This window comes from Xenopus laevis, chromosome 2L (genome assembly GCF_017654675.1).
Source record: "Xenopus laevis strain J_2021 chromosome 2L, Xenopus_laevis_v10.1, whole genome shotgun sequence".
NCBI lineage: Eukaryota > Metazoa > Chordata > Amphibia > Anura > Pipidae > Xenopus > Xenopus laevis.
The window spans coordinates 13,071,574-13,085,184 of NC_054373.1; positions in this window are offsets into that span (position 1 = coordinate 13,071,574).

The following is a 13,611-nucleotide window of genomic DNA, read 5'->3' on the forward strand; positions in this document are numbered from 1 at the left end:
GGCTTGATTGGATGTCCCATTTATTAAGCAGGACTTTTTAAGGGTCATGTCTTGTCTCCTCTCCATAGCATCCTTCAATGATACCCCTTCGTCCACAGGAAGAGTAGTGCGTCTTGCTACTCTGGTTATAGCTGCGTTGACTTTTGGGGCAGTATACCAGAATTTGAAGTCGTTTTCCTCGAAGGGGTACAGTTTTTTGATTCTTCTGGAGGTGCCTACTTTTTTGTCTGGTGTTTTCCATTCTTCCATGATGGTATCTTTGATTACTCTGTGTAAAGGGAATTTTGCACCTTTTTTGGCTACCAACTTAAACATTCTGTCATGTTTAGGGGTGTCCTCGGTTGTATCAAGATCTAGGGCTGATCTCATGGCTTTGATCAGGGGATCCAGGTAATCTAGGTTGAAGGAAACCTATGTCTTCTTGTTCTTCTTCTTCAGACTGCGATAGTTCCCCTTCGGAGATGCTGGAGTAGCTTGGGGGCTCCCTTCTTTTGTGGGGTCTGCTACTGCTACCTGCTGTAGAGGAGGCTGGTTGGTATTTGTCTCCTATGTTATTCAAGACCCTCTCAGTGACTTGATTGACCATGTCATCCATGGATTCTTTGATGGTGCTCTGCATACAATCTTTAAGGTTGTGTAAGTCAGGAGAAGGGCCTGCTGCTTCCTGTAGGCATCTTTCACATAATCTTTTATCATGTAGGGCTGCATCTCCGCAGGCCATACAGTCATTCCTGGGAGTCTTTCTAATTTGAGATTCTTCTCTTGGAGAGGGACTTCTGGAAAAAATATTACAAGAATTACTCACCTTCTTTTGCTATCCCTTTGTACAAAAGACTCTCTTTGGTGCACTTACCCCCTGGAGCCTGAGCGTCTGCCCATAATAGACAGTCTGCAAGATAGATAAAGGTAATCTTGTAAGATATATAATGTATATATATATATATATATAGTAGGAATGCTCCTGCGTTTTTAGTTAGCCAGCTTGACTTACACCTGGGCTGGACGATGAGTACAGGGGCACAGCAGAGGTTTTGGTATTCTGAAAAGACCTCCTCCTCTGGTATGGTTTGTAGCTTGCTGAGAAAAAACGCCAATCTGTGCTTACATGCGATCCGGCTCGCGCCTTTAAGTTGTGCGCCAATGCGCATGCGTGTTTTCGCTGCGTTCCGTAGGCGCCATATTGGAGATGGGCGCTCGGCGTGTTTTCGCGTGTGCGAGTTTTCGCCGTGTTTAGTAGCGCCATAGTAAAGATGGGCGCTCGGCGTCTTATCGCGCATGCGCTACCTCCCGCGGCAGCATTGCGACTTATTGCGCCGTAGGCAACAAAAGTCCTGAAGCCCGCCGGCTTCCCCTGGGACACTCACAAGGTGAGAACCTCGGCCCCAGGCGCTTCAGAAGGAGAGAGAGTAGCTCCTCTGGTATGGGGGTAGTCTTTCGACAGGAGAATTGAGATGGGCGCGGGTGGGGACCCGGAAGTGCTTTTATTCTATTTCCTGTGCCTTCCTACGTCAGGGGGATTTAACCCTTATTGCCCACTGCCATGTGTAAGGACAGGAAACAGGAGTAAGTCATAAGATAATGGCAAAACAGCAGGAATGCCCTTAACCAAAATGGCCACACAAGCAGGTTACTACAATAAGAATAGCCATATCACCTAAAATGATCATATTTATGTTTTGCTTACTTTTCTTTTTCTACAATCATTAGAAGTGCAGCATTATATTTCTCAGCCATTTGTAAAAACTTCCATTTATGAACCTGTAGTATTTAACAGCAGCTCTTTTAGGAAATGTTTGTTCATGTTTATTACTATGCAGCACAGGGGACATTAGAGGGCGCCCTCTATAGCAGGTCAGATACTTTGCCTTAGCCATGTGGAGCAGAGCTGGCCACTTCTCATCTTGTTTGTATATGGCAATAAGCTTTGTTCTTATTGGTTCAGGAATGTGACTGACAGTGTTGCTTCACAGAATGGTTATTTTATCTGTTTTTTGAAACAAAACTGTCATTTTGTGGAAAGAATGAATCCTGTACTATAAAATCTTGCTTTCTGTCACAGATATCTATTTTGTCAGTCAAATCTAGCTTGACATGCACTAGTTAGTTACACTATTATATATTATGTCCAACTTTGTTTTTACATAATTCATTCTGTAAGTAACTTTGCACATACGTGAGTCCGTTACATGGAGGTTATACATTTGTGCGACAGATTGCTTGTTAAACTGTACAGAATGGAGTTTGTGATAAAATGACATCCTTTTGTGCACTAACCAGATTTTGTTTTCATTCTTTAATAGAAATAAGTATTTTGTATATTTCTTTTCTCTGTGTATGGTCACAAATACTTATATAACATGAGAGACATTCATTCTGTGTATTAGGGATAGTTTTGTATACAGAATGTATTTGGGACAAACGGCACCCCATAAAAAACCCCTTTCATGATACAGGCATGGGACCTGCTATCCAGAATGCTCGGGACCTGGGGCTTTCCGGATATCGGATCTTTCCGTAATTTGGATCTTCGTGCCTTATGTCTACTAGAAATTCATTTAAACATTAAATAAACCCAATAGGCTGCTTTTGCTTCCAATAAGGATTAACTATATCTTGGTTGGGATCAAGTACAAGGTACTGTTTTATTATTACAGAGAAAAAGGAAATCATTTTTAAAAATTTGGATTATTTGGATAAAATGGAGTCTATGGGAGACAGCCATTCCATAATTTAGAGCTTTCTGGATATCGGGTTTCCGGATAAGGGATCCTATGCCTTTTACTCCACAGGCAGGTTCATTGGTTCATGATGGAATAGACCCTAGAGTGTGTGACTGTGATAGGGACCTTAGACTGTAAGATCATAATCATAATCATGGGATATTCTGAGTAATAAGAATCTGCCCTGCTATTGTGCAACTTATTTACTTACCTCTGAAATCTTCACAGTTCAAGCAGCCCACTGGGTCAGGAGGTAACTCTGCTGATGCACCAGAAGTCTCAATACTATTTTTATTTTATCTTCATATTTTAGCTGTGTGCACATTCCCCAGAAGCCCACAGATTTGAAAACAAAAACAATTTTTTTTGCATTTTCAAAGTTTACACGGACAATCTTTCTTAAATAATATTTTATTATAACTCATAATAAAGCCTCTCAGCAACTTTGCAGTGTTTGTGGTTTTTTTTCCCATTTTTCTCCTTCCAAAGCAAAACACAAGAGGCTATTTGATTAGTGCCCAGGAATCATAACAATTGTGACTGCAGAGTTTTACTAGTACAGGTAGGGAAAATGTTATCCAGAATGCTCAGGACCTGGGGGTTTCTGGATACTGGGTTTTCCATAATTTGGATCTTCATACCTTCTACTAGAAAATCATGCAAACATTAAAAAAACCCAATAGGCTGGTTTTGCTTCCAATAAGGATTAATTATATCTTAGTTGGGATCAAGTACAAGCTACTGGTTTATTATTACAGAGAAAAAGGAACTACATTTTTAAAATTTGGAGTATTTGGATAAAATTGAGTCTATGGGAGATGGCCTTTCCTTAATGTAGAGATTTCTGGATAACTGGTTTCCATATAATGGATCCCATACCTGTATTACTTTATAATATTTAACATTTCACTTTTAATAGAGTTTAAATCCTTATAAAATGCTTTGTAATGTCATCTATAGTAAACAGGGTCGGACTGGGGGGGCCCACCGGGATTGTGGTCCAGGGCCCCCCTCTGGCCCCTCTACTGTGATGTACCACTCTGCACGCATTCTCGAACACTATGCGCAAACTGCGCTGCTTGGTGCGCATACGCAGACAGTGCTGCTTGGAGCCGAAGATTTTTTTTGTACAATCCCGAATATCGGGAGAGTGGGGTCTGGCCCAGCAGGGGCCCTGAGGGTCGGGGCCCACCGGGTTTTTTTGTTTGGGCCAGTCCGACACTCATAGTAAGTGATGCTTAATGATGAAAAAAAAATAATGTTAATTACAATATTATGTCAAAGTCAACTTTATATCTTCAGAAAACTCTTTAGTGACGTCTAATATCCTCATCATTTCACCGTTCCCTGTATAACTCAGCCTACAGCTTTGTGTCTTTATATGGTCACTAGTGATGAGCGAATCTGCGCAGTTTCGCTTAGCTGAAAAATTTGCGAAATTCGCAAAACTGCAAAAAATTTGCGAAACAGCGCCGGCGTCTTGTTTTTGACGCCAGCGCCTGTTTTTTGATGCCGGCGTCCGTTTTTTCCGGCGAAAATTTTTTTTCTGAATTTATTCGCTGGCGGCGAATCGAGCAAATTCGCCCATCACTAATGGTCACAGAACTCCTCAGTGACTTCTAATATCCTTATCATTTACAGTAGGGGGTACATTATCCCTTATAATACATGAGTGATACTCAGAGTTCCCTGTATAACTCAGCCTGCAGCCTTGTGCCTTTATATGGTCACAGAACAACCCCTCAGTGACTTCTAATATCCTTATCATTTACAGTAGGGGGTACATTATCCCTTATAATACATGAGTGATACTCAGAGTTCCCTGTATAACTCAGCCTGCAGCCTTGTGCCTTTATATGGTCACAGAACTCCTCAGTGACTTCTAATATCCTTATCATTTACAGTAGGGGGTACATTATCCCTTATAATACATGAGTGATACTCAGAGTTCCCTGTATAACTCAGCCTGCAGCCTTGTGCCTTTATATGGTCACAGAACAACCCCTCAGTGACTTCTAATATCCTTATCATTTACAGTAGGGGGTACATTATCCCTCATAATACATGAGCGATACTCAGAGTTCCCTATATAACTCTGTAGCTGTGTGCCTTTATATTGTCACAGAACCCCACAGTGACTTCTAATATTCTTATAATTTATGGTAGAGGGTACAATATCCCTTATAACACATGAGTGATACTCAGAGTTCCTGGCAGCCTTGTGCCTTTATATGGGCAAATTAATATATTTAAAGGACCATCCATCACTCATAGATAGTGACAGGAGTAAACTGACCAAAGTTAAGAGGGGTCCAGGTGCTCATGCCCCAGGCCTTCAGCTTATGGGAGGTTATGAACACACTCTTGTCTTCGAATATGGGCTGGTACAAGCCAGACATTCACATAGACGTTCATGCAGTGAAAAAAGTAAATTTATTTAAAGAAAATACATCTCAAGATAGTTTTACGCGTTTTGTGCCTTGTGGGCACTTAGTCATAGATCTTAGTCTTAGTCATATAAATTTACCCTTTTAAGTGCATAATAAGTGCATAATCTTCTATGTAAATGTCTGGTTTGTGCCAGCCCATATTCGAATACAAGAGTGCCTTTATTTATGCATCATACTCCATGGTGGGAGTCCTGTCAGATTGCCATTACACAGAAGAGGAGACAGCACATACGATGACCAATTCATAGTAACAATAAAATGATAGCTTTGAAGAATGTTTGGCTCCCAGGGTCCTCTGTAAAGAAGATGGAGAATAACATAAAAAATAAAAAATGAGGCATTTTATAACATACTAAATGCTAAATTAAAGGTCAACTACTCCTTTAATACCTCAATCAGACACTCTAGGAAATGTCTGGATATTAGGCTCAATGACCATACACTGGGCTGCACACATGGAACACAAGAGGGGACTCAATTTTAAGAGGCATAGGTTGTCGGCCATAGGAAGGGGCACAGCTGCCCAATGCCAGAAAGGGAGTTGATAAATAGCACCATTTTATTTTGGCGTCAGTTACCCTTTAAAAGTAAGGCAAGCTCAATCTTTATTGCTCCAGGCAGCAAGTAGTCGTTGTACAGCTTTCCAATTTACCACCCACCAACCCCAGATGTGCGGCTCTAATAAACATCATAGGTGCGGCCGGTTTGCACAAGGCGAAAGCCAACACTTCTGGCCCCCGAACGGCGAGCGGAAGGAAGATAACACTCTGTTATAGAATCCTGGCATGGAGATGAGTGGAAGTGCTGCACATCATAAGCATCATTTAAGCCTTTTTATTGAGCTGATAAATAGATCCAGAACTATGTGTACTGTACATTCTTACAAGAATTTGGGACATATTCGGTACGTATATCGGGAGAACAATATTTCACTTCCTCCACTGATTGCCCTGAAAGCCAAATCGCAGGCCTGAGACACATGGGCTGAATTAGAAACAGGAAAGATGGATTTCTCCCCAGCATTCAATTGATGCCAAAAATATAAATGGCTCAAAATTTTTGGATATTCTTCCTGGAAATCTTTTTTTTTTTTTTAATCCGACACACGCAGCAGAAAGCCCAGTGACATGAATATAATAAGAAGAGACTGGGATTAAAAAAAACTGGGTTTTGTTTTTTTTTTGTTAGTTTGTAAAAAAAAAACTAGTTTTAAACAAAAACAATAATTGTGGAGGAATGCACTTAATCTTAATGTTCCTGCTCAGATTGGGATTCCACGCTCGAGCCAAGGCATCTCTGAAAGATTCCGTAATGCTGAAAAACAAATTGTTCTTTTCGGAAAGAGCTTGCTAATAAGACCCCCTTTTGCTGGAACCCAATCTGACAATAGGGGACCACTTTTAACCCTTTAATAACTACGGCATGAGGATGAATGACAGTCATGGTCACTTTGCTTTTGGCATTCAGTTGGATACAGTCAATACGTGGATATATTTGCTGAAGGAAGTGTCACCCATGGCAGTGGCGTAACTAGTTGTTTCTGGGCCCCATAGCAAATTCAATTTAGGGCCCCAAAATATTTATAAGTTGGCCTATTTTACCAAGATATATTAAAATTGCTAATTAATTAGGGTCTCACTGGGCCCCCTACACTCCTGGGCCCCCCTGCAACCGCAGGGTCTGCTTCCTCTATAGTTACGCCCCTTCCCATGTGGTTACTATACAGTATACAGTATATGGAAGTGCAAGCAGAATGTTTGGACACAAGTACCTTTAATGAATTCCCAATAATTGTGTCCATTGTAGCCTGGCCATGCTTGCAGCTGTGCTAATAAATGATCCCTTATTTCATAAAAAAAGCCTTTTCTTAAAAAAGTTTTTCTATAATAGTACAGGTATGGGACTTGTTATCCAGAATGCTCGGGACCTGGGGTTTTCCAGATAAGGGATCTTTCCATAATTTGGATCTTCCTACCTTAGGTCTACAAGAAAATCACGTAAATTAAGGGGCAGATTTACTAAGGTTCTAGTGAAAAAAAAAAGTTTGAATTTCGAAGTAATTTTTTGGATACCTCGACCATCGAATAGGCTACTACGACTTCGAACTTCAGTTCGAATGATTCGAAGTAAAAATCGTTCGACTATTCGACCATTCGATAATCGAATTACTGTCTCTTTAAAAAAAACTTTGACTTCAATACTTCGCCAAATTAAACCTGCCGAATTGCTATGTTAGCCTATGGGGACCTTCTACAAACTTTGTCTAAGTCTTTTTCTACACATCGAATAAAAATCATTCGATCGTACGCTGAACTCGTTCGAATCGTTCGATTTTTATTCGTCGTAGGATTGCCAAATTCGGTGAAAAAACTTCGAATTAGATATTCGAATTCGACGTTTTTCAATTCGTTGGACGAATTTCGAAGATTTTTGTACTTCATAATTCGACCCTTGATAAATCTGCCCCTAAATAAACCTAATAGGTTGGTTTTGCTTCCAATAAGGATTAATTATATCTTAATTATGATCAAGTACAAGCTACTGTTTTATTATTACAGAGAAAAGGGAAATCATTTTTTAAAATTTGGATTACTTGGATAAAATGGAGTCTATGGGAGATGGCCATTCCGTAATTTGGAACTTTCTGGATAATGGGTTTCCAGATAACGGATCCCATACCTGTTTCTGCCACTGGACAATACACTTTGCACAAAAACGTTACCAGTAGTTCATTTAAATCCTAATAAGTAATCAATAAAATCATTTTATCAAATTGTCATCTATATATCAGTAAATATTGCCCTTGTGTGATACATTTTATATATTGTTTCTCTTCCCCCTGGCTTGTATGAGGCACTGTATTCACACACAATCCAAAGGCATGCATAAATGTTAGGTTACATCAGCCAATAAATGAGTGTATTTTACTCCCACTACTTCCTGTTCCAGTTAGAGCTGCAGTATTTCCTGTCATGTGATAAGTGAGCTCACAAAATGGTGTCTATATTTAAATGGGCAATATTTACTCATATGAAAACGCCACTTTAATAATAAAATTCGTTCATAGGACACTTGCTAAGATATGAATGCAGTGTACATTTAGTATTTGTATTCTTTATAAGCCAGGCCAGCAGGTATAAAGCCAAGGACGTTTTATGACTCCTTTCTTGGATTTTACTTTCATAGAGTATAAATGATGAAATATGAAATTCAAATGTAAAACATAAAAAGGCTCTGTCAGCAGTCGAATATTCCAAAAATGAAAAAAAAAAAAAACAACCTAACCCCAGTACAAAGCAAGGTAACCTGGCAATAATCTCTATTCATCTGACACTCAAGTCAAGAAATATAAGCCTCACAGGGAGGCAGATACACTTATAAATCAAAGCACTCGCCCTAAAAAGGCCTCCCAGCTGGATCATAAGGGTTGGCCAACTGATTATCCTAGTGAATTTGCCTGCTCCTTCCTCCAACAATGCATCCTGTACAAGTGAGCTGCCCCTGACAGCATGAATTTCCAAGCCGGTATAACACTCCTTTTTAGCTAGGTGAATTGAGACCTGATTTGACCGAAATAGGGAGAGTTGGGAGATAGTATTATCCTTTAATTATATTACAGGAAACCCCTCTACATATGCCCATAGCTTGTATTGGGGGATACTATAACACTATTCCATTAAACAGAAAGCATTCTGCTCTAATATGTACAGTTCATTAGTAAAAGCCCCCCTGTGTTTGCCCATAGAGAGATGTCATAAAACGATGCTAGTATGCAGCAGGCATTCTCCTCTACTAAGTACAATTCAGCAGGAACAGCCACCTTTTTTGCAGGGGGGCTGTTCCTGCAGTTTACAGAGAAAGGCCATAAAATGATGCCACTATACAAAACGTATTCTCCTCGACTAAGGACGATTCAGCAGGAAAAGTCCTGTATTTGCCCATAGCCTTTACAGGGAGATGCCATATAATTATGCCAGCCTGGCTATTAAACAAAGTATAAAACAACAGGACATATTTCAGATATGAAAATAGATAGATGGAAATAGTAGAGATGCAAGAAATCCAGGATTCAGTTCGTGATTCAGCCAGGATTCAGATTTTTTCAGCAGGATTCGGCTGAATCCTTGTGCATGGCCGAACCTAATCTGAATCCTAATTTCCATATGTAAATTAGGTGTGATAAGGGAAATCACGTGACTTTTTGTCACAAAACAAGGAATTAAAAAAAATGTTTCTACCTTTCCCGCTCTAATTTGCATATGCAAATTAGGATTCGGATTTGGTTCAGTATTCGGCCAAATATTTTACAAAGGATTCGGGGATTCTGCCGATTTCCAAAAAGTGGATTCGGTGCATCCCTACCTTTAAGTAATATAGCCCCGTGTTTGCCCATAGCCTTTACAGAAAGATGCCACAAATTATGCCAGTCTGGGTATTGTACAAAGTATAAAGGGACAGCAGGGCATATTTAGGATATTGTGAGTAAAGTGTAAATAAAGAAGTAGGTAGAAATGTTACACATTATGTTTTGTGCTTCTGCACCAGCCCAAGGCAACCACAGCCCTTTAGCAGTAAAGATATGTGTCTCCAAAGATGCCCCAGTAGCTCCCCATCTTCTTTTCTGCTGAGTCACTGCACATGCTCTGTGCTGCTGTCACTTACTGAGCTTAGGGACCCACTCACAATATACAGTACAAATAGAATAGAAACGTCACAATATAAGGCTGATTAGTAATTAATACAGATAATTACTACATGGCAGCACAGAAACCAGTGCAATTAGCATCAGAATTTAATAATCAGCAAACCTGTAGCATCAGCTTATATTACAGGGGAAGCTCATTTTCTGCTGGATAATTAGTGACGAGCCCTAAGCTTAGCTTCTCAACAGCCAATCAGAGCCCACTGAGCATGTGAGTGTCACAGACACTTTCCAAGATGGTGACCCCCTGTGACAAGTTTGAAGTCCTGGATCATTGCTGCTATTGAGAAGCTGGAACTTTAGGCTGGTGCAATAAGTTCACTATATAAAATATGCCATTTAACCCATATTCATTTTTAGGGTTTAGTTCTCCTTTAAGTAATAAAGCCCCATGTTTGCCCATAGCCTTTACAGAGAGATGCCATAAAATGATACCAGCCTGGGTATGGTACAAAGTATAAAAGAGCAGGGCATATTTAGGATATTGTGAGCCTTTTAAGTAATATATGTGGAAGATACACATAATACCAGAGTACACTGGTTACTGCAGGACAGAATACATTTAATTCCATGGAATGTATAAACCATATACGTATCATATTCATTAACTGACACTGGAAAGGGAGGACAATCTGTTTTGTTCTTTATGCAAAATTCCACTAGCTGGAGGCAGCAAATCATTTATCTAAAAAAATATATATATATATATTCCTTGATCCAGCGATAAACATTTCTATAAAACCCAGAGCGTTCATTATTTCCACTTTTGGGATCACTGCATCATCATTTATCCACAGAGTTAGAACAAGGCTTGGCTTGGGAATCACTATACACTCAGCAGCAACTGAGGTTCATTTTATTGGCTTAGTGGGACTAGAATTATCATAAAATGCTTGTTCTTTTTTGAGGAAAAGGCTTCCTAAAAATTGCAAGAGGCCTTTGTATATTCCTAGCTAAATGCAACAGCTTTAATGGGTGCATTTGGCACGCACAGCCACACCCACGTTCCTATTAAAATAAATGATGGCCAGAATACATTGTGTACACCCGTTGCGTCAATAATCTGACTTTCTGTGAAAGATTTTTAGAATATGTACATCACTGTGGCAGTTCCCCTTTAATAAAGCTTTGATTTTATCTATTGCCTACGATCATTTACTTATTTTATAGCGAAGAAGCCATTGAGGTGTAACAAACAGTACTGAAATCTGACAAAAACACAAGTGTTGATCTCATGTCAGTTCCTAAAATTAGCACGAGACTGTATTAGAACGATGGAATTGGGCTGCATTTACAAAACCGAGATGAAAAGCTCATCGTGATTTTTAGATTATTTAAGAACTATACAAAAGTACTTTGATGTTGTCTGTTTTATTAAACAGTAATTATTTTCCTTGTGGCCCACACAAAGAAGCCTAGGGCTGCATTCCAACATCTGGGTGGTTTGTCAACAAACAATAAGGCCTGTTCTAGGAATATCAGGATGGTGATATTTTAGAGAAAATCAAAAAGAATAGTTACACGTAGAAACAAACAAACAAACAATACGGTATAAACTTAAAAAATTTATGGTTGAAGTCTATAAAAATATATTATACACAAGGGTATGAACATCCTGAAAAATATATCCTTATCATACACAAAAGCCATGAATATCTTGTAAATTATATCCCTTTAAACGGTGAGTTCTGATGTCATCAGTTTTAAACGGTGAGTTATGATGTCATTTCTGTCACATGACTCACTGAAACTTGTGTATTATAATAAATAAAGTGGCCCCAGTTGCAAAATATGAGGATATTAGAAGTTACCTCGGAGTTCCATGACCTGTATAAAAGCACGAGGCCGAATTATATGGTCATGAAACTCCTCGGTAACTTATAATATCCTTATATTTTACAAGAGGGGGTACTTTATTCACTATATGATACATGAGCCATGAATATCCTGTAAATTATATCCTTAAAAATGGTGCTTAGTGATGTCATCGGTTATAATCGGAGCTTAGTGATGTCATTTTTGTCGCATGACTCACTGAAACTTGTGTATTATAATAAATAAAGTAGCCCCAGTTGAAAAATATAAGGATAATAGAAGTTACCTCTGAGTTCCATGACCTGTATAAAAACACTCAGCCTTCTGCCTTGTGTTTTTATATGGACATGAAACTCCTCAGTAACTTATAATATCCTTATATTTTACAAGAGAGGGTACTTTATTCACTTCATAATACACAAGAGCCATGAATATCCTGTAAATTATATCCTTATAAATGTTGCTTAGTGATGTCATCAGTTATAATCGGAGCTTAGTGATGTCATTTTTGTTGCATGACTCACTGAAACTTGTGTATTATAATAAATAGAGTTCCTCAACCTGTATAAAGACACTCTGCCTTCAGCCTCTTGTTTTTATATGGTCTGGAAACTCCTCGTTAACTTTTAATATCCTTATATTTTACAAGAGGGAACTTTTGACTATCATATAGGAGTCAGGGTAACATATATTCCTTTAGGAGACACAACTGAAGGGTATATGGCTGTCATTCAGGATCATCCAGCTCATATATAAGAAACTGAATACCATCAGTATATGTACAGCCAGCTTTATCCCTGGGCTGCTCTCAGGGACTTAATAAATCAAGTACAAATCAAAAGTGAGGTATCCTAGCCCTTTAAATATGTATGAGTAGGGAAATTGCTATATTTTGTTTTTGGAGCTAAATATGAAATGCGTCAGCAAGAAGCATTTCACAGAACTGTCCCATTGCATTAAAATCCCACTCTATACGTGTTTTGGGAAAAAACGCAGCCCCCTAGCCTGACCTGTAGTATTGGATGACAAACTAAACGAACGTGTTGTTATTGTGCGCTGCTAAAGAGCTGACAGTAAGAATATATAATGGTTTTGCCTAAGGCTTTGGCACGCTTTGAAACAAATTGTTCTCCAGATAGAAGGACTGGCATCTGACTGTTTCATGTCGTGCCGTTCCAAGTGAGACACCTGGTTTGGTTCCTACACAAAAACTCTATTCAGCATCTCACGTTGCTCTTTTGTTGTGCAAAGAGGTGAGCGAGCGAGCGTTGAACTCTTCCTGGAAACTTATTCTCACGTGGGACTAGTTCTCCCCCCCCAAGCCACACACACCTTGTTTTTGGGACGATCAAATCTCTTGCATTTCCCCAGTGCTAAAGAACCAATGTGGATGCAACTGGGTGGTATCCTGCCGCCCCTAAAATCCTGCTGCCCTAGGCCCAGGGCTATTTGGCCTTCCCAAGGCCTGCTCATGCCAGCTACTCAACCATTTTGAATTTGACTTCTCTCCCACAATGTAACTATGGAGGTCTCATATACCCAGAAGTGAAAAATACACTGTGTTTTTTTTACCCACTTTGCCACATTTCCCCCACCTAGGATTCCAGTAGTATGGCATGTGACACAGCTTACATGGGAATTACTTATACTGCGCAATTAGTTGTATGCGTTGTTACAGACGCTTTCACATATTTCTGGTGTCAAGTTGTGTGCAAATAGTGTCATTTCTGCAAAGAATGAGTTAACGTGTGATGTCAGTCATGTGTAGTATTGACACGCAAAGGGAACTCTAAGATAACACCTCCTCAAGCTTATTCCAGGATTCACTTGCACTTGTCTGTCCTTGTACTGTGCATCTGTCCTGTTTCTGTTTGCCAAAAAATTCACCAAACTGTGAAAAAAAGAGTGAAAAATGTGCGAAAAG